The sequence below is a fragment of the Drosophila busckii genome, chromosome 3R, assembly GCF_011750605.1.
Source record: "Drosophila busckii strain San Diego stock center, stock number 13000-0081.31 chromosome 3R, ASM1175060v1, whole genome shotgun sequence".
NCBI classification, from domain to species: domain Eukaryota; kingdom Metazoa; phylum Arthropoda; class Insecta; order Diptera; family Drosophilidae; genus Drosophila; species Drosophila busckii.
In genome coordinates, this window is record NC_046607.1 from 22733161 (window position 1) to 22754012 (window position 20852).

Sequence of the window (20852 nt, forward strand, 5' to 3'; positions counted from 1 at the left end):
ATATAAGCTTGATAAATAGCTAAAAGTGCTACACTGTTAATCAAAAGCAAAACAATTATAAATGCTAAAACTGCAGCTCAAGCTGAGCAGCCTATATATAGCAACCTTTTAATTAAAATATTTATAAATAATAATTACACTAAGCTATAAAATAGCTAGCTGAGCAGTACTGCTGCTGCTGATGCTGCAACTACGGCGACAAAGCATTAAAACATTTGCACGAAAGCAGAGAATTCCTTGCTACAACAACAACAACAAGCAGCAGCGGCAGCAGCTCACAATGGTCGAGGCTGCTTAACATTTAAAGTGAACAATGAAATATGTTTGGGCGCTACGCTTGTTACTCATACGCCCCGCTTGCCACAGCTAGTGCCAAGCCAAGGTGTTGCTAGCCATCGCCCTTTTGTATATTTGTATTGAAGGCGTCTCCCACTTGCTCGCTCTATGTGTGTGTGTGTGTGTGTGTGTGAGTGTTGCTGATGCGTCATTGCGCTCAACGACAAACGCGTTTTGCCTACAAATTAACCCACCCAACAACGCTCAGTGAGTTACTCTTGCTCTTTGCTGCCTGCAGTTCAGTTCCCCATAAACTTACACTTTGCAGCGAGTTTAGAACTGAGTCCGCTTTGGGTTTCGCTTTTGCTAGCCGCTGGTCATTGGCCATTGCCCACATTGCCCACATGTGGCCATAATTTTTAAGCGCCGAAATGTGCAGCCATTCATTGACCATGATGTCTGGCATTTGCTTGCAATATTCTCACGTGTGTGCGTGTGTGTGTGCCCTAACAAATGACATTCCCCTTTAGTAGCAGTAGCTGCAGCTCTTGCCATTGCTTTAGCCATTGCTTTGGCTATTGCTCTACTGCTAATTACAGTTTGTGTGCCAAGTGTGGCATACGCAGCGGATACTAAACAACAATTGTGCGCTTAACGTGCTTAACTCAAGTCATTAACAACAAATAACACTGCGCTACAAATTTCGGGCCAATGAACGGAAGCTACAAAAGCTAACTTAAGTTAAAGCTTTCGCTGGCAAACATTTAAGCACAAAGAATTTATTAGAACTCAGCTTTGATTTAAAAAAAAATCATTTCTTAACGTATAAATTTGGCCTTAGAAATAAAATTAAATAAATAAATAGCTATGAAACTATAACTAGAGCTCAGCCTTGTATCATAATAAAAAAGGAATTTATAACTAAATACATTTTTTGCCCTTAAGTAAAATTAAATAAATAAATAGCTATACAACTAAAACTAGAACTTAGCCTTGAATTAAAAAAAATTCATTTATAAACAAATAGAAAATTTTCCTTCAAATAAAATTAAATAAATAAATAGCTATAAAACTATAACTAGAACTCAGCCTTGAATTTTAATAAATTGATTTCCAAGCATATAGATTTTTTTCCTTTAAATAAAATTAAATAAATAAAAAGCTAGAAATATATATATAAAACATTACTTTAATTTCGATTCTCCCTTGCATAAAACAACTAGAAAATTAAATAACGTGCTTAACTTAGGTCTGCAACTTAACTGCAAATAACACTGCTCAACAAATTTTCGGAGCAATGACTGGAAGCTACTTAAGCCATAGTTAAACTTTTCGCTGGCAAATATTTAAGCATAAAGAATTTATTTATTAGATCTAAGCTTTCATTTTCTCTCTCTGAAATAGAATTATTTAAAATAAATAACTATGAACATTTTGAGAAAATACTTAGAAAATATATTTAAAGCCATAGTTATATTTTTAACTTGATTGATTGATTAATAATAGCTGCAAACCAATTGAAAATCTGCATACAAAATTTCAACAATTAGTTTTCTCTGCTGTATTTTGTTTATAGAGAAATAATTTGGCATTTGCCTGCAGCTCAATTGAATTAAATAATTCTAAAAAATGCTGCACGAGTTGCTCAATTTTCTTTATAAAAAAATAATTTTCACAAATCTCTTGCACACATTTAATACTATAAAAAAAATAATTTGGCCTTTCAAGCTGAATTTCAAATTCATAGCTATTTTTTTGTTATTTAATGTGCAGTTTTTAAACTTTAGCAATTGCCAAATCATGTGGCACAAATTTATTTCACAATTTAGAAAAGCTTTAAGTAAAACTTGCCAAAGCGAAATATATGTGCATTTTAATTAAATTTGCGTTCGTAAGTATTTTTGGCTTTTTTTTTTGTTGTGTGCGCTTGAATTTTGATAGGCATACACTTAGCTATCGCGCGCTCTCTCTCTCTCTCTCTCTTTGGTGCGTGTGGGTGTTTGCTTTACCACGCATTTTCAATTGGTTGACTAGACATGCAAATTGAATTTGTAGCACGCGAAATAAAGAAAAAATAAAGTTAAATAAACAGCATTTGGTCCGCATGTGTTGCCATGACAGTGAAATTGATTTGAGGGCTCTTTTAAATATCAAATGAAAGCTTGAGGTTTATGCGGCTCGCTCGCTGTAATTTATTACATTTACTTTCATTGCACGCTTGCGCTCGTTGGCTACAGCTTCAGCTTCAGTTGAGCTGCTGGGCATAATCACGGTCCGGCTTGAAATGCTACAAAGTGAACCCTTTTGGCTTAGAGTCAAGTTGAGAGGCTAAGAAATGTTTCATAACCATTGAACGTTGCACAAATAAAATAAAGTTAACTTAGGACATGTTTCAATTGTAAATATTGTCACGCAGTCATCACACACACACACACTGACACACACATACATGCGAAAGTCGTATAAATAAATGCCAAGGCAAATTTACCTAAAGTTACGCAGCTTGAATTTCAAAACAATAAAAAAAGAAGCAGCATAGCACGTTGCATGCAACATAAACAGGCTGTAAAGTATGCTATGCTTTTTGTCAAAGACGCTCAGGCAAAGCAAAAACAAAGCGAAACACAAAAAAGAGCAACGACAACAGCAGCAAAACCACAATCGAGATCATTATCAATTACACGCACAGCAGGACACGACGCCAGGACACACTGAATGCCGCACACTAAAAAAGACTGAAGAGCGCAGCAGATAAAACCGAACGTGCCGCTGTCTGTCTGTGTGTGTGTGTGTGTGAAAACGAAAAGAAAATACGCATGAAATTGCAATTTACATCAAATTCATTTGCACCCATATGTACACACACACACGCACACATAGCTGAGTTACAAATAAAATTCATTCATACGCATAATGAAACAAGGCGCGCTGGTCCCACAAGTAAAGGATAACAAAGGCCTGGCCGAAAATAAGGACAACAATGTTTAGAAATAAACAAACAATTGTAGCCAGAACCAACCACCCACTCAACAACACCACCACCACCCCCCACTGTGATGCTGCACAGTTTTGTGGCATCACCAAAAGCAGATATACCCTAATATTTTGCTGGCCGGCCTGGCCCTCTTTGTTTCAACAGCAACACACACACACACGCACACTGACAAAGAGCAAAAAATAAGAGCGAACGCGTTTAAGTGCGCCCAGAGGTAGCAAAAATCCACGCCCTGTATGTAAATTATTAGCTAGGCACTTTTTGTGCGGGCGAACAAAGTTGTCGTCAGAGCAAAGCAGAGCAAACAATTTTTTCTTCTCAGCAGCTGAAGCAACACAAGAGCGCAGCAGCCAGAGAGCGCCATAGAGAGTGCGAGAGAGCGCGCGCGCTTGTTAAGTAAAACGCCCTTTTGAAGCTGTGTAGAGTTTTTGCTTAACTTAGACGCTTAAGAGTGCGCACATTTGATTTAAAATTAGTTCGCACTAAGCGCTTGTGCTGAATTAAAAAATCATAGCATACTTATAAGCGCAAATTTTACTTTGCTTCCCAATTAAACTTATAGCAGCTATTAAACATATTATAAAGCCTTAAAACTCAAAGAGTATAAAGAGCGACTGTTCTCACTGCCGCTCTTTGTCGCTTTGTCGCGCTACAAACTGCGCACAGCATCCGCACACAGCCGAGAGAGAGAGAACGAGCAGCGACGCTGGCAGCGCAAAATTTGTGTAGCGCTTCAGTCGCTGGCTGCGGAAATTTTTCAACGTTGCAGCAGCGTCCAGCCAGTAGTTGCCTCAGAGCCCGCGGGTTGAAGAAAACGTACGCATCGAGCCGAGCCGTGTAAAAACGCGTTGCGTTGTGTTAACCAAACAATAAAAAGCAGTAGAGCAAGCAGTAAATGAAAAATTAATGCAGCCAAGCGCATAAATTATAAATAAAATTGGAACAGCAGCCAGTAGTAGCAGCAGCAGTTTTTTAAATTCACATTACATGCCAATTGTACTGCCAAACAAATTGTTGTTGTGCCCCCTGTGTGAGAGTAAAAGAGAGAGCGAACGAGCGAACGTGTGTACGTGCGAGCGAAAGAGAGTGTAGTGCTTAAGTAAAAAAAAAAAAAAATGTGCTCAGCATTGCCATGCAAATGAGCAAACAAATTGTTAATTGTTATTTGTTGCGGCCGCTGCGATGCCGACAAACAAAGTTCCAAAGCGTGCTGACTGTGGCACCCTGTAACGCACAAACACCCTGTATACAGCAGCAGCAACAACAAAGCAGCAACACTTGTGTCTGTCTATGCAAACATAACAAACACACGCACACACACACGCACACACACACACACACATACGTTTCAATGTGTGCTGCTTAGTTAAACAACAAAAGTTATAAATAAAAAAACACGTAGCGTATGCAACAAATGCCTGCCCAAATCAACTCTCAGCCTCAGTCTTAAACTCAAACTCGAGCCTCAACTAATCTCAGTTAGTTGCCCGTTAACGCCGTCGCCGTTACGTCTGCCACGTAGTCACAGTTTTGTGTTGTGCCGTCGCCGTCGTCGTCGTCGTCGTCGCGTATCGAATTTCATTGCGTTTCCGGTTCTGTAGCTCTCACGCCTCACGCTGAAGTCGGTAAGCGACTCAATTGTATTTTTTAATTATTATTTTTATACATTTTAGCTGTCATTAAATAAACATGCGCGCCCACATTTTAATCAAAATGTTGTCAGCTTTTAATTAATGTTTGGTTTTGTTTGTTTGTTGCACTGCTTAAGCAGTGTGCGCTGGTTATACGCTGCGTATGCGTATTTTTCGTTGTTGCTCACACATCAAAGCGATTGCGCTCGTTTGCTCTAATTAATACGATTTTATTCCATTATGCTTGCTACACAACTCGTCACATATTACACATACGTCATGTTGCCTGCGAGTTCAGCCTACATTGCCGTACGTTTGGCATATAAAAGTAAGCAGCGCTCTTTTGTGTGTCGCTTTTTGTTTTTGTTTTCATTGTTTTAAACGTAAATTCCCCACTTGTTTAGTTGCCTGACGAGCTGCCTGCCCTGCCCTGCCCGCCTTTGTCTCTGTAGCGGGGGGGGACTGAAGTGCTGGCGCTGAAGTCGCTCTGTCTGTTTGTCTGTAAAGTGTGTCGCCAACTTTGACAACATAGTCGCTCTCTCCCTCTCTCAGTCTCTCTCTCTTTGTTGTTTTTGTACACGCACAAATATTTGCCTTTTTTGAAGTTGCTTTTTGGTACTCTGAGCGCCTTTTGTTGTCAATTTAACTTCAGGCCACTGCTCCACATACTACCAGCCACGCCCCCACACCCCCCCACCTCTCACTTTGTTTCTCTGTGTGCGCCATATGCTGATGAATCGTTGCTAAATTGAATATCGAGTGTTTATTTATGTTGGCCAGCCAGCAAAGCAAGCAGCACGCTTCAATCCCCAAACCATCGTCGACCCGTCGCTTGAGCAAATAATTTCAAAATTGATGTATCAGCCAGCAGTCGCACTTGTGTGACATTTGAGAGCGCAGCGCTGCCCCCAAAACTTTGTGCGCGCAACAATTTTAACAACAAATTAATCTCACTTTTGTTTTGTTTATAAAAGCGACAGCTGCAATTTGCAGCAGACAAATAACAGTTGAGGTGGATAGCAAAACTAGTGGCTTGCTAAAGCTACAGACAAAAGAGTTATAAAAGCTTATGCGTATACGTAATATAATAGAAATCTGCGAACACGCTTTAGAAACTCAAGCGATTGAACAAATGCTGCAATGTTTTGAATTCAAATGCGTGAATCTATAAATTTACACACAGGAGAATAACACTAGTTTAAATGCGTATACGTAATATAGTTTAATTGTTTGCAGACGCTCCAGAGCTTCAATCAATTGCACAAATGCTGCAATGTTTTGAATTCTAATGCATTAACTAATTCCTAGTAGAGCCTTATACTAAGTTATTCAAGTCTATACCATTGTATTGCTGCTAGTTGTTAAAGAAATCCGAGTCCAATGTACTAAAGTCGAAACTTTTAATCAGAATTGTGTAAAAATGAAACATTTTAGCACAATATTTGATTTGTAGCAACTCTAGAACTTAAAGCAAACGAACAAATGCTACAATATTTTAAAATCAAATGCATAAATCTATTTCTAGTAGAGCCTCATACTGAGTTTTTGAAGTCAGTAGCATTTTAATGTTGCCAGCTGTTAAAGAAATCAAAGCCGAATGTACTAAAGTCGAAACTTTTTAATCAGAATTGTATAAAAATGAAACATTGACTGCCATTACATTAGAATTTTAGCTCAATATGTAATTTATAGCAACTCGAAACATGCTTTAGAGTCCTTTTTATTAATATTAATAATTGTATGCTCAAGTTCTTTTCATTTGAGTCCATTGGCAATCTTAATTAATTTTTATTTAACGCTGAACAACCAACTGCTTAATAAATTTACAGGCAACTTAATGTTTAATTAATTTAAGCAATAATAACATATGAATAAATACAAATCGTCAGTCTGAATGACTGAAATTAAAGCTGAACTTAAACATTGATTGAGTGTTGCTTGCTGTAAAATTCTTGTCGCTTTTTTATTTATGAGCGCAATAAGCAGCGCGCATTGAAAGAAAAATTGTTAAACAAAGCAGCAGCAATGCAATAAACTGAATAGAAATTGCAACTTGCTTTTGTTCGCACAATTTGCAGTTGACTTAACTTGACTCTGTTGCTTATTTCCGAGACTTGCTAAATAGTTAAGCCAACTCATTAGTTTGGAGCGCACTTGGCACTCGTCAGCGCTTTAAGCGCATAAACAAGCCACGAGTTGTGGCAATGTTGCACTTGTCTGACCTGTGGCACACACACACACACAGGGCTAGCCATTGAGGCAGACTGTGGAAGCCAAAAACTGATACACTGAGCGCAATTGAAGACTGAGACGAAGTAAAGCCATTGCCAGTGCGTTGGTCTGACTGTCTGTCTGTCTGTCTGTCAGTTGTCTGTCTGTGTGTGTGATGTGCTTTTATGCTTCACACACACACACATAAGTAAATAGCATTTGTTGTAGTTGTTGATGGACATTTGCTGGCAGCTCTTTTGCCTTTAGTTTGGGGCTGCTGCTGTTGCCTTTTTTATGCGCCACAAATGAAAATGCAGACAGACAACAGGCGCCAGCGCCGACGACGACGACGACGACGACGAGCTGCGGACAACGACTGCGACTGCGACTGCCGCTGAATGGGGCGGCAGCGACGTCGTCGTCTGACGATGACGTCGCATTACTGTGAAGAAACAATGAGCAGCAGCAACTAAAGCGCTCGAGTTCGTTGGCAACTGTGTCGCTGCTCTTTTTTATATTTTTATTATTTTCAACATTTTATTTTTATGCGCACTTCCTACATGCAGCTGTACTATGATATATAGCTAAACAAAATGGAGTTGGAGTTGCTGTAATTCATAATTATTTTTATGTCAGCGCACTCATTAGAGGCAGCGACTCTTTCATTGCCCCGCTCTGCGCATTCGTTTGTCATTTGCATTTTGCCATTTCGAAATTTACAGCTGCACATTTTTGTATTTCCAACTCACATTTTATGCCTCGCTCAACTCTCAGACCGGAAGCGCTCAGCTTCACATTGTCTAGCGCTTTGGTTTTAATGAGCTTCGCTTTGACTGCGCGCAAAGTTTTGAATTTCCAGCTCAATCGATTTGATTATTTTAAGCTTGTCAACGGTATTGCTAGCGCATGTTTTGAATTTCAATTCAACTGTGCACAGTGATTTGCATGCAAATCATATTTCATTAAATATAATAGCAGCAGTAACATTTAACAAATTTTATCGCCAGCATTTAAAAATTTATACAAATTTTAGTATTTTGCAATTTTGTATTTATAGCTGCGCTGCTTTTTCTTTTGCTGTTGGCAATTTGTCAAAAGGGCGTAGCATGTTAGGTCAGCACACACACACACAAGCACACACACACATGCATTATCATTGTCAGCCAAAACTCAAAAGCGATAAATTTGCAACAGCAACGAAAAAAATTCTATAATTTACAGAAAATTTGCTTCCGCTTGCAAGCGATTTTCAATATAAATTGTTACAGACACACACACACACATGCACACACATGCAAATTGCAGCTGCTAAATGTGACAAAAATCGTGGCAAACAGACATATCGCATAGCTTTAGTGCAAGCCCCATTGGCAGTCCAGATAGGAAACTTGCCAAAAATTTACTAAAAGCGCAAAAGTAATAAGAAGTTTTGCATATTCAAAAATATAGCAACGTTTGTATGCTCTAGAATTTATAATTTATTTTTTTTATAATAATAATAATATGTACGTACCTTTTTTTAATTTATTTATATTTAAAAAATAAATTGTATATTTTATTAAATTAGGAACTTATTTTAAATTGAAATATTTTTATTAAATTTAGCAACTTGGGAATATTTTATTATTTTAAATTCAAATATTTTTATTAAATTTAGCAACTTGGGAATATTTTATTATTTTAAATTGAATTATTTTTATTAAATTTAGCAACTTGGGAATATTTTATTCTTTTAGTGCTTGGCATTTGGTTAATTTCTCTTAAAAATAATTTGCTGTCGTCCTGCCAAAAATTTTCTTTTTCCTCTTGCCACAAAACTAATTCACTTGATTATTTTCAATTTGAATTGCAGCCATGCCAACGTTGAAGACTGCAAATTGGAATTGTTAGAAACTACCACAACAACATCAAAAACAACAACAACGTGCTGCCAGCAATAAAAACAACAACATTAAATTTAATAAAAAATACAGAACTTAGACTTAAGCTGCAGGAATTTATCATGAACATGGAATTGTCAGCTCACAGGCATTAAAGCAACAACAGCAACAGCAACACAGCCTGAGCAACAACATATACTAATAAATTTTAAGCTCGAGCGCTCGACAGCAACTGCAGCCATGTGGCAGCATTAGGGAATTGCAACAGGCAAAACAAGCAGCAAGCAGCAGAAGTCAGTGGCACACACTGCAAAGGCAAAGTATCTAAACCTTGCTCCAAAGGTTGCGTGCTGCTGTAAAGCGGCACCATTGCTGCCATTAAAATAGACGCTGCAGCGCAACAGCAACGCTGTCGTCGTCACAATCAACGCCAGCGCCAACATCATCCACATCATCGACATCGCAGACGACGACGGCGCGCCCGCGCCCAGCCAGCAGCATTGGATGGCCTAACGGGTGTGGGCGTGCCCAGCTGTTGTCCGCCTGACGACAACAACAACAGCAGCTCAGCAACATACACAACAGCAACAGAGCGGCGCCAATACGACGGGCTCACATTTGTGGGCAATGCAACGCGCTCAGCAGCAACAGCAACGGTAAGTACAATAAATAAAATATATATATAAAATATAAAAACAATTTTCAAACAGTTTGCTTAATAATATTATTGCTAACAAAAGTAGAAGACATTTGTTTTGCAGCAATATTTCTAATGATAAAGACAAGTGGCCTTAAGCTCACTGCAGATTAGCTACAAATATTTCTAAATAATAATAATATTGCATAAAATAGAATATAAGGCGTACATTATTTTATTTTACTATGCGTTTTGTTAGTTTAGCTATAATAATATTAACAATAGACAGTGCATTTGATTTGAAGCAACTTTTCTGCATAAAGCGACTTTGAGCCAAAGACTTTATTCAACTTGAGTTGCAGCTTATCAAGCTCAAAAGATTTCAGCCTGAATGCTTTTAAGCCATTTCGTGGGAACAGCACAACTTAGAGAGATTCTATATAAAGATGCAATGAAAAAGAATTTCTAGTATTCATAAAAATTTCTTGATTTATAGCTCTTGCCTATCAAAGAAAAATTTGTGATGTCTAAAGTCAGCTCAAAGATGATATTCAGCTGAATTGAAATTAATTTGGTTTATGGTTTGAAATATATTGACGCATATAGACACGAGAGCGTTTATAATGATTTATTCCTATTATAGCCATGAACAAGCTCAAGGAAGTAAATCAATATATATTTGTAAATAGCGATTATCATTCTAATATTTATGCAGCTGATTAGAAATACTTCGACATAGCTAATGAGACTTACAGTCGCTACGATTTATACAAAAATTCCTTGAAATGCAGCGTTTTGCTATAAAAGCTGAATCTGTGTTGCCTCAAACTTGCTTTAAAGACTGATTTTAGTTTGGCTTGAGTTTGATTCGATAGATTATTATCTATTATTATTATATTTTATTAAAAATTTTAGACGCAACTTTAGTTCAAAGTATCTCTAGTAACTTTCAAAGAAGAGTTTGTGATGTCTCGCAGATTGAATTCGGTTGGTTGCCGCTTTATTTAGTTTATAGTTCGGAGTATGGAGACTTAAGTCAAATAAGTACAAAATTTCTTTAAGTGCATCACTTCTCTATATATACTTTTCTTCTATATATACGTTTATATATATACTTTTATATATATATAAATGTGCTTACTCAAAACTTGCTTTGAAAGCTAATTTTGCGTATATTTCGAGGTTGATTCAATATTCAGTGCTAGCTTAGCTATTATATTTTTAAATTTTAGACTATTATTAAATATATATAACAAAGCTGCGCAATTTTAAATCGCGCTCAAATGCTTTTGCTTCAATTAAGTCGCTGCGGCTGGCACTAATCAAATGCCAAATGTGACTGATAAGTGTCTATGGCTATAGCAGAAATCTGATTTAGACTGCTGTGCGTCTGTGTCCATGTGTGTGTGTGCATGTGTGTGCGTGTATTATTAGCAGTCACATTGTTGGGTTAATGCACTCAGCATGTGAATGAAGCACATGTATTGTGCCACATTTGAATTTATGATAAGCATACGCAAGGGGCACACAACGACACTAAATGAAAGAGAAGGGAGAAGAGTGTGAGAGTGAGAGCGAGTCACAGCTGAGTTGTCTGCTGTCGCTTTAAAGTGATGAGACTGCTGCGTGGGGGCGTGGGCGTGGGCGTGGCAAACTTTCAATGTTTAGCGCGTTTTGAGCATTGCTAATGAATTCCCCAGCACATACACATAAACATACAAATACAGCTGCAACGCCGACTGTGTGTGTGTCTGTCATATAATTTCTAATGTGCTGCTTTTATGATTGTCATACACACACACTCACAAGCACACACACGCATATGATGCGGTCTCGAAATACACCCACGGGTGCTGAGCAGCGCACGTGCCTGCGCCTATGTATATAGCTATGTATGTGTGTGTGCTTCTGTGTGTGTGTGTGTGCAAATTAAAATGCATAAAAGGATAACAGCGATGTTGCTGCTGCTAACAAACCGCAACGCCTTTGCCCGTGTGCGCGCCTGTCAGCAACATTGTCATTGTGGGCAAATTTTTCGCAACTGCAACAGCAGCAGCAACAACAGCAACAGCAACAAGCTAAGGCTGAGCCTGAGCCTTTGCCTGAGCCCTTTGCAAATTGTACTGCAGGGAAAATTGTGATTTTCGCGCTCATCAACAGCAACAGCAGCAACAACAACAATAGCAAAGTGCACGTGTTGCTGCGGTGCTCAGTTTGTTGCTTACAGCGACGACGGCAACGACAACGACGACGACGTCTGGTTTAATTTTAGCACTGGGGCCTAGGCCTACATACTATATATTTGCATTGCATGTGTGTGTGTGTGTGTGTGTTTGTGTGCTTGTACATAATACATATTGCATACTATTAGGCGCTCGTAAAAGAAAAAAGTAACGTTGCCACATAAAAATAGATGCTCGCTTGTTTGCCCGCCTTGCGGTTGCTGCTGTCATTGTTGTTGCTGTTGTAGTTGCTGCTGCTGCTGCTGTGGCTTTGTCATTTTCATGAACAACATTGTGAGTTATAAATTTTTATACGATTTGCGCTCGGCACTCTGCAGTCCCATAATTATCTGTAGCGCATGTTTAAAGTTTTGCTCAAATTTTTTTACGACTCGCCTGTTTATGACTCTCGAACGCTTGTCAACACCTTAAACTTGCCAACGGCTGCAATTTGCCAGCTCAAGCTATGAGATTATTATTGTCAATCAAGTCAAGTGCTGAGGCAGCCGCCAGGCAACGAATTTGCCACAGCAACATCAAAATAAATCAAAGCAGTGCCACACCGCAGGCAAACTAAAAGTGAATTGCTTGGCTGAGGCTAGAAAGCCAAACAAGTTGCAATTGATATGCAAGCAGCAGCTAAAAATATATTTTTATATGCTTAGTATTTTTAATAATGTGAACGCTTAGCTTGAGCGTATAGCAAATTATATAGCTCGCATATTATATAAATATATTCCAATTACATAATCTCGACTATCAACTGTCATTTATGTATTTTCACACACATGCTTACTGTGCTTAGTTATTTGTGAGCCCAGCCCAGCCCCAGCAGTTCGTTTGCAATTCATAAGCCATTGAAGCGTTCAAGTCCAATTTGGCCCAAGACGCACCCACACACACACACACACACACACACGCACACAAAAATATAATAAGCTTTCGATAGCATTTTGCTCAGCTGACAAATTTTTGTCAACAGACAAGCAAAGGCGGCAGCTGAAAAAAAATCATAGCATATATATGTGGGCAAAATGAGCTAGGCGCAAAAAATAAGAAAAAAACGGCTACGAAAATGATGGAAAAAGGGCTGGCAGGCTAGAGCAAGTGTTAAATGTTGACATGTCATGACATTGCAAAGAGCGGCAGCTGAGCCTGGGCAAGCAAAACGAGCTCAGGAAGCAGCAGCAGCAGCAACAACAACAAGATTGGTCAACAAATGCAGAGCGGCCGAGAGAGCGAGCAAAGCATGGCAGGAAGCGGCTTACATAGCTGACAGCTGACAGGCGAATCAATGAACTGCGATATGACAGAGCTCTGAACCTAGAGAGCCCAAGATGCTTCAACTTTGAGTTGCGTGTGTGTGTGTGCGTGTTAATACACAGCGTAACATCAACAAATATTGTCAACGCAACATTCGACTTGTTATCCCTTCCGCTTGCCTGCTTCCGTTCCACACACACACACACACACACACAGAGACAGAGCCAGCAGCTTTGCTTTAGTTTGTTTCTCTGCTTAATTTCGTTTTGAACTTCATCATGGCCGCCGCCATTTTGTCTTACGCTGTCGTTCACTCACTCGCCTTAGCTAGCGCTGTCTCGCTTGCACAGCAGCCAACTGTCTTTGTCACTTATTTGCAGAAATTTATTGAAATTGTTTGTCAAATTCCGTTTACTCGGTTTTCTTTTTGCGCTCTGCGCTCGTTTCGTTTTCACTGCGCATTTTGGCCAAATATCTTTTTGCCAACGACACAGACTTCAACTTCCACTTCCGTTTATGTGCGACTGCTTGCTATATCTATAATAATTTTTGTTGGCAGTTAATCTAAAAAAACTCACAGCGTACATGTCACAAGACTAGACTCGAGCTATTTGCTATTCATGCTGCATGCAATTTCAAGTTGCTCAGCTGATTTACATGTCGAGTTCGATTGCATAAAAACATATTCAAGATTACAAAGACTGAAGTTTTTATTGTTGCTGTTTGAATTTGAAAGACGCTGTAAAAATTATGCGCAAAATATAAAAATAAATGTACAAATAGTCACAGCATAATTTATTACTTAAAAGCGCGCTGAGCTAAACAATGTATATAGTTCATTTTTTACTATATATAGTCTATATAAATCAGCGCTTAAAGCAAAGCCCCACGCACATCCTTTAAAAGCGCTTGCAAAAATATTTTATCAAAGAATTTGTGCTGCGTGCTTTTCATCTTTTTGCCATTTTGCATTTTTTGGCAGCAAATTTTTGTTTCATTTTTTTGTAGCTGCTGGTAAATGGTTTATGAAAAGTTTCATATGCATATATCTTAGCTTGGGGCGCTGTCATTTATGGCATTGCACAGTTTTAGAAATAAATTGTTTGGCCAGCGCAAAGTTCTGTTGCCATTTCATGTGTGTGGCAAATAGTTTTTGGACTTGTATTGAAATTGATATGCACTTGGGGGGCGGCTTACTATGCATTATATTAAAAGATTGTGGCGCTAAATTAAGTGACAGTAAATTGCAATCTGTGTGGAGTGTGCGGCGCGTAGCTAAACAAATCAAAAGCAAAAGCTTTGCTGGCAAGTGAAAGGTCTAAGAGCTACGCCGATAACGCAAGAACGCACTTGTGCTGGCTTATTTACACACACACACACATAAGCACATAATAGGCTCAAGACGCTTTCATTCAACACTTTTTAGGTAGCCAAAATGGCGCCAGCATAAAAAGCAAAACACACACAAAGCGCAGAACGCAAAGCAAAAAAAAAAAAAGGCGCATACGCATGAAAGACAAAGGACGCGCAAGTCAAAGGACATGCTGACTGCTATGCATAGCTTAGCAAATTCTCAGTTGCTGCTTGACCGCTGTGATTTGTAGCTATGAGTGCTTTATGAGTGCTGTGTGTGTGTGTGTAAAGTAAAAATGTCAATTTGCCAAAATGCCGACGTAACGGAAGCTGTGTCAGGTGCAAATTGTTAAGCTGACTGAGAAAAAAGTTTCAACTCGAAATAAAAGCAACTTCAAAGTCAACGGTAAAAACGGTGTCAAAGTTGCCGCAGCAACCACCACCAACAGTGCGAAGTAATTTCCGAGATATTACACACACACACACAGAGACACACATACACACACACATCTGCAGCTACAGCAGCGTTAAGCTGAAGTTGAAGCTAAGCAACGGCACCAAAACCACTTTAATTTCCTACTCAGTGTAAGCAGCTTGCGCTCTTCGCTCTCCTCCGCTCTCCGCTCTCCGCTCTCTCCTCTCTCTTCTAACATGTGCCAGCGATTTTACGTTTATATTTTGTCAGCCATTTGGCAATTGCTATGATTTTCACTTGACTTGCGTCTGCCTCACTTGGCATTAGAGCCATTTAAAGTGTGTTTAATTTAAATGACTAAGGAGGGTTGGACTTGGGCTTGCTCAAAAGGGTTGCGGCCAAAAACTTTGTAGAAATGTAAGAAGAAGCAGCAGCAGCCAGGCCAAAGCCAAGCTGTCAAACTGTAGCGCGCACATTCTATATAGAAAAAGTTTGCCTACAGCGCACTGTGGTCCCAAAGTCGATTTTTTTTCGCATAATAAAGCTAGGGACTTGAAATTTGGCATGAACTTTATTATTAGTTTGTATTTTTTTTTCATTATTTCAATTTTTAACGATTTTTTTTGTGCGCACATAGTAAAATTTTCAACAATTTTAGATGTAAGTTTTTCTCGAAGGGGGAAAAAATATTATGGCGTCAAAATACGTTATTATAAGTACAAAACGTACGTTATTAGTTTTTCTCAGTAAGCTCAGCTTGTTAGTTACACTCTACGAAAAGTAGAGAACGAATTTAAATTTCTAACCAAATCCAATAACAATACAACGCACACCAATAAAAAACTAGAAACTACACATAAAAATAAACTATTCAAAAATAGATAAAACATACCTTTATCTTCATTCTACTTTTTTAAATTATTTTAATTGACGCGAAAATATTTAATTGTGACAAAAATTAAAATCATATCAAAAGAAATTTTAGTTGTTGTTTTAAGTGTCTGATTGATTGCTGACTTTTAAGAGCTTACAAAAAATCTAACATAATATTATAAATTTTTAAAAAATTATATTGTATGTGTGCCATGTATGTTTTTACTTTAAAGATTGCATCAGCAAAAATTCTTATCATCAAAATTCTTACTTTGAAGTTTCGACTTTATGCCAAAAAAATAAATCGACTTTGGGACCATAGTGCAGCGCTTGAGTTAAAAGACAAGGCCTGAACGACTTTAAACAAAGTTGCGGCGCAGTCAACAACGTTTAAGCCACAAAAAACTGCATTTAACTTGATTTTATGAAAATTTTTGTGCGCTTGGCTTATAACGAAAAATTGAATTTCAATCGATTATTGGCGCGCTGACAAAAGTCAAATGGCAGTTCCGGCTAACACACACACACGCACACATACAAATGCATTGTAATCGTTGAATATATTCATGCTGTTTCTTTCTTTGTGTGTGTGTGTGTGTGCGCAATGATTTTCAGTCGTTGACTTTTTGCATTTTTAATGTGTGTAAATGCGACTTGCGCCGCCCACTGCGCGTGCTGCTCTCCTTTGTGTGTGTGTGTGTGTGTGGAGTGCGTTCAATAATTTCCGTTTGGCATTTTGAGTTGGGTATAGCATGCGTAAAGCCTTCAAGCCGCCTGCCAAATAGACTGTAACGTCTCGCTGCGCGCTGCGCGCTGCTCGCTCCTGCGCTCTTCGCTCCTTCGCTTTGTGTATGCGGCGCCATCAAGCTGAAAAAAGTGTCAGCAGGCAAAGCCTTAAATCTCTGCGGGCACATACACAAGGAACAGCAGCAGCAGCAGCAGCCGCAAGCAAATCGCATTTGTATCACTTGCATTTTGGCTCGTGCTGTGGCTGCGGCCGAGACTCGACGCTGCTGCTGCAGCTAACAAAGCGGAAGGAAGTCAGTTTTTAAACGCAACCAGTTGGGCACAGGTACACACACACACAAATGCTGCTGGCTATGCTTGTGTGTGTGTGTGTGGCACAGTTTATTACGTTGCACGCGCGAATTGCAATGCTTACGCTTAACGAAGCGCAATCAATTCGCAGCAAAGTGAACACGCAAACGAATTGGCCAAGTCAGCGGCAGGCAGCAGCAGCAGCTAGCGCATACACTTATTAAATTGGTTCGTTACGTATACGCAGCGTTTGGCTTCGAGTGCAAAAATATTTATGCGCTGTCATTGGGGCATCATTTGCTACGTTTTATTGGCCACACAGACACAAATCAGCGCTGTCCAGCTGCTGAGCTTAGGCCAAACTTAATTTGAATTTAATTGAAGCGCTGCCAGCGTAACTGGCACATCCGCATCCAATTAATGTTGCCCCGAAACTAGCGCTGAATGTGTGTCGAGTGCGCTGCGTGGGTGTAAATAAAATATGTGCGAGATACACACACACACAGCAAACAGCGCACAAGCTGTAGCTGTAGCTAAGCATTGGGTGCTTGGCCCTTTTTTCCGGCTTGTTTGTTTGCAGCTTTGAAGCGACGAGCGAGCGTAGCGAACTTGTAATGATGTTGCTAAAGCGCAGGGGCAGGTATATATATATATATATATATATATATATATATATATGTGTGTGTGTATATGCCACTTAAGTTTACATTTTCATTTGCCAGCTCCGATGACTTTTGGCCATTTACAATCATCTTTTTTTTCTGTTGTTTTTTTATTTTTATTTTGTTTGCTTGCGGCAAAAGCTCGCAATTGAAATTGCGTATTAAATTAATTTTCAGCTTGTTTGAAGTTTGACCCGCAGCCAGCAGCAGCAGCAGCAGCAGCGTTGGGGCTACAGCAAATAAAATCTTGTAGTTTATGTCGACATGCCGCAGTGTGTGGCTGCAATTTCGGGTTCACACACACACACACACATACATAGCGTAAAAAGATAGCTATGCTTTTACTTACGCCCCAAAAATAGTTGCTGCCTGCCATTTGGCGTTGGGTTGAGCGCTATTAGCTTTGGTTTTTTACTGCTCGCCGCTACAAAAATGAAAAGCCAGCGAGGCAAACGCAGGAAATAGTAAAATGTCAGCGTAAAACTGTAATTTATGTGCATTTTGCGAGCAGTCGCCCGAGACAGACAGACAGATAGAGCGAGAGAGAGAGCGAATGGGAGCGGCAGCGTCTGTGATATACGCAACTGACTTCTGCTGCCTGCTGCTTACTTTTTTATGCGCATTTTATTTCGTTGTTTGCTTTTGATGCTTTGGCTTTGGCTTTGGCTTGCTTCCAAGCATTTTCTAGCTGCGGCCATAACCGTAACCCAGGCATACATCAATCAATTCATTGACTGCGCTTTGAGCATAAACCCCAACTCCAACTCCCGACTCCCAACAACAAATGAGCGTAACGCACACTGCACATAAAAACTTGGCCAAAAGGGTTAAACCCCCAACTACGAGCGTTATATACACGTATATATTATATATGTTATATACATTGCAGCACCTTTTTCAAGCACTCAGCATGCATGTGTCTGCCCTTTTATGTATGTGCGTGTGTGTGTGTGTGCAAATCATTCGAGTGCTGCGCTAAACAATTTTTCATTTTCATTTGACACTGCTGTGTAAGCAAAGCGTACAAAATAAATATATAGCAGATATATATGTTGCTAAATTCAACACGAAAATCAAAGCAAAATTCAATACAATTTAAAATGCATGCAAAAGTGTAGCGCAGCCCAACTGATAAATACACTTCAGAGCAAGTCTGCACTTTATATTATGCGTAGCTATCAAATATAATTATGTTTATCATTTTTCCATTTTCAATTTAAAGTGTGTGTATAAAGTGTGTAGCAGCCAACGAATAAATACACTTTGCATGCCATTCAACAATTTCCAACACATTTTTATGAACAAAAATATAATTATATTAATCATACTGCAAGATTTGTGTTTAACAATTTGTCATTTTCATTTTCCATTTAAAATGCATCTAAAAGTGATGCGCTGTCCAACTAATAAATACACTTTGCATACAATTTACTCATTTTTCAGCACATTTTTATATAATTATGTTAATCAGATTTGTGTTTACAATAGCTAAGCGTATAACTTTTACGCAAATTCAATGGAATTTAAACTGTAGCGCTGCCCAACTAATAAATACATTGCAGCTTATTGCCATTTACACAATTTCCAGCACATTTTTTATTAACAAAAATATAATTATGTTAAGCCTGCTGCTCAGATTTGTGTTTACAATAGCTAAGCAAATATTCTTATGCGCTTATGCTGACAACTTAAGCAGCACACACACACACACGCACACACACACACACAGGCAAGTCAAACTGACAAGTTAATCATTTATTTAGATTGACATGTCACTGCTCAAGTATTTATTTACTCTTGTTGTCAACACAGCGCCGACGCTCACAAGAATTAAAGCTAAAACCACATTAAGCGTGGCGGCTACAAAATTGTAACTATTTTCACGCTCTAAATGCAAAGAAAATGATTAAATGTCGTGTGCCAGCTGCAAAATATTAATAATAAGCATAATGAAATAAGTGACAGCTGTTACCAAAAGCGGTTATGCTAACGATAATTTGCTGACAGCTCTCAGCTCAGGCCGCGCTGCTAAATGTTTCACTGCTATGCGGCTTAATTACGTGTTTACCACGCAAATGTTGTAGTTATATCTATGTGTGTGTGTGTGTGTGTGTGCAGGTGTTTCTCATACTGCTCAAACTTATAGTTTTTTTTTGCTCTACGCTAAGTTACGCACATTACTCATTCGCAGCGCTGCAAAGTATGCTACAAATTTGTTAAGCTTGCTGACTGCAAATAGCCGAAATTGCTGTCGGTTTTTGTGTGTTTTGTGTTGTGTTTTTTTGTTGTTGCGCAAAAATGTAAAATATTTTATGGTCTGGCCTTGGAAATAACACGCTACGCAAAATACAAAATAAACAAAATGCGAGCCTAAAGTAAAAAATACCAATCAGCGCTCACTGTCAGTTGCTAGCCGAACGAACTGAACTGAACTTGTGCTTATCGCCAAGTTTTTGATTTGCTTTAAACCTTTTTCTCGTTTACAAAAAAAGGCAGCATAACAAAGCCAAAGCCAAAGCGTGAGGCATTTGCTTTGAGGCAGTCCTCAACGTCCTTTTTTTTGTAGCTTTTGCGTGCCTTTTTCAGCTTTTGTTGTTGCTGTTGTTGTTGCTGTTGTTGTTAATGTTGTTGTTGCTGTTGTTGTTGCTGTCAGTCGGCTGTAAAGCCGCGCGGCGCTCAATTATATCAATTTTTATGGGCGCGCTTGGCAAAATTTATGCGCGCGTTCGTTTCAACAACAAAATGTGTATAAACAAAAAGATATGAACGCATAAATAGTGCGGCATTCACTTTGTGCTTCATTTCAGTCGGGGGCAGTAAATTTACTTGGGCCCTTAAAGTTGCTGCTCTACATTTTTCGGGGGCTGCGCAACTCTTTTAGATCTTAACTTTCAACAGCTTATAGCACGCTTCATTAATTTATATAAACATTAACTATAATTTAATTGCAACAATCTTTACTAGCTGCTGCCATTTAGCGCATATTTATGACATTTTCTACCCCCCAAAGCAGCAGCCAAGAGCGCCAAAGAGCTTTAATAGCACTCAACATGCAAATAAAAGCAATGGACAAAGCAAAAAGACATAAACTCGCTTGTTATGCATTAATTAATGCTCAGCGTATTATCTGCAACAGTAATAACCACAAATACAGGGCGAACCACACACACACACACACATATAGAGAAAAAACTGTGCGCAAGGTGCGCGTGGGCATAGCCGACAGTGTGTGACTCAACTGTACTCAGTCGTAGCAATGAAAACAGCTGCAAAAGTTCAAAGTTCAAAGCAAAGCGGTTTGTATGCTTTGTTTGTATTGTGCGTAGAGCGGCGTAGGCTGAAGCTGGGCACAGCCGAAAGCTGCTGACTCTATATAGAGTAGCGTAGCTTTTATCA

The 20852-nt window shown here is 39.0% G+C and overlaps 1 protein-coding gene across 2 annotated transcripts in view; it reads left to right on the plus strand.

Annotated features, from left to right (window-relative positions):
• Positions 1-4384: 4384 nt before the first annotated feature.
• LOC108602123 (acetylcholine receptor subunit alpha-like 1) overlaps positions 4385-20852 on the plus strand; it is a 55436-nt gene continuing 38968 nt past the window's right edge. Inside the window, exons 1-2 of one of the 2 annotated variants that reach the window (XM_017990150.2) lie at positions 4385-4896; positions 8966-9649. The gene's annotated coding sequence lies outside the window, so the exon portion shown is untranslated. The remainder of the gene's footprint in view (positions 4897-8965; positions 9650-20852) is intronic. The other variant, XM_017990151.2, reaches the window with a different exon arrangement.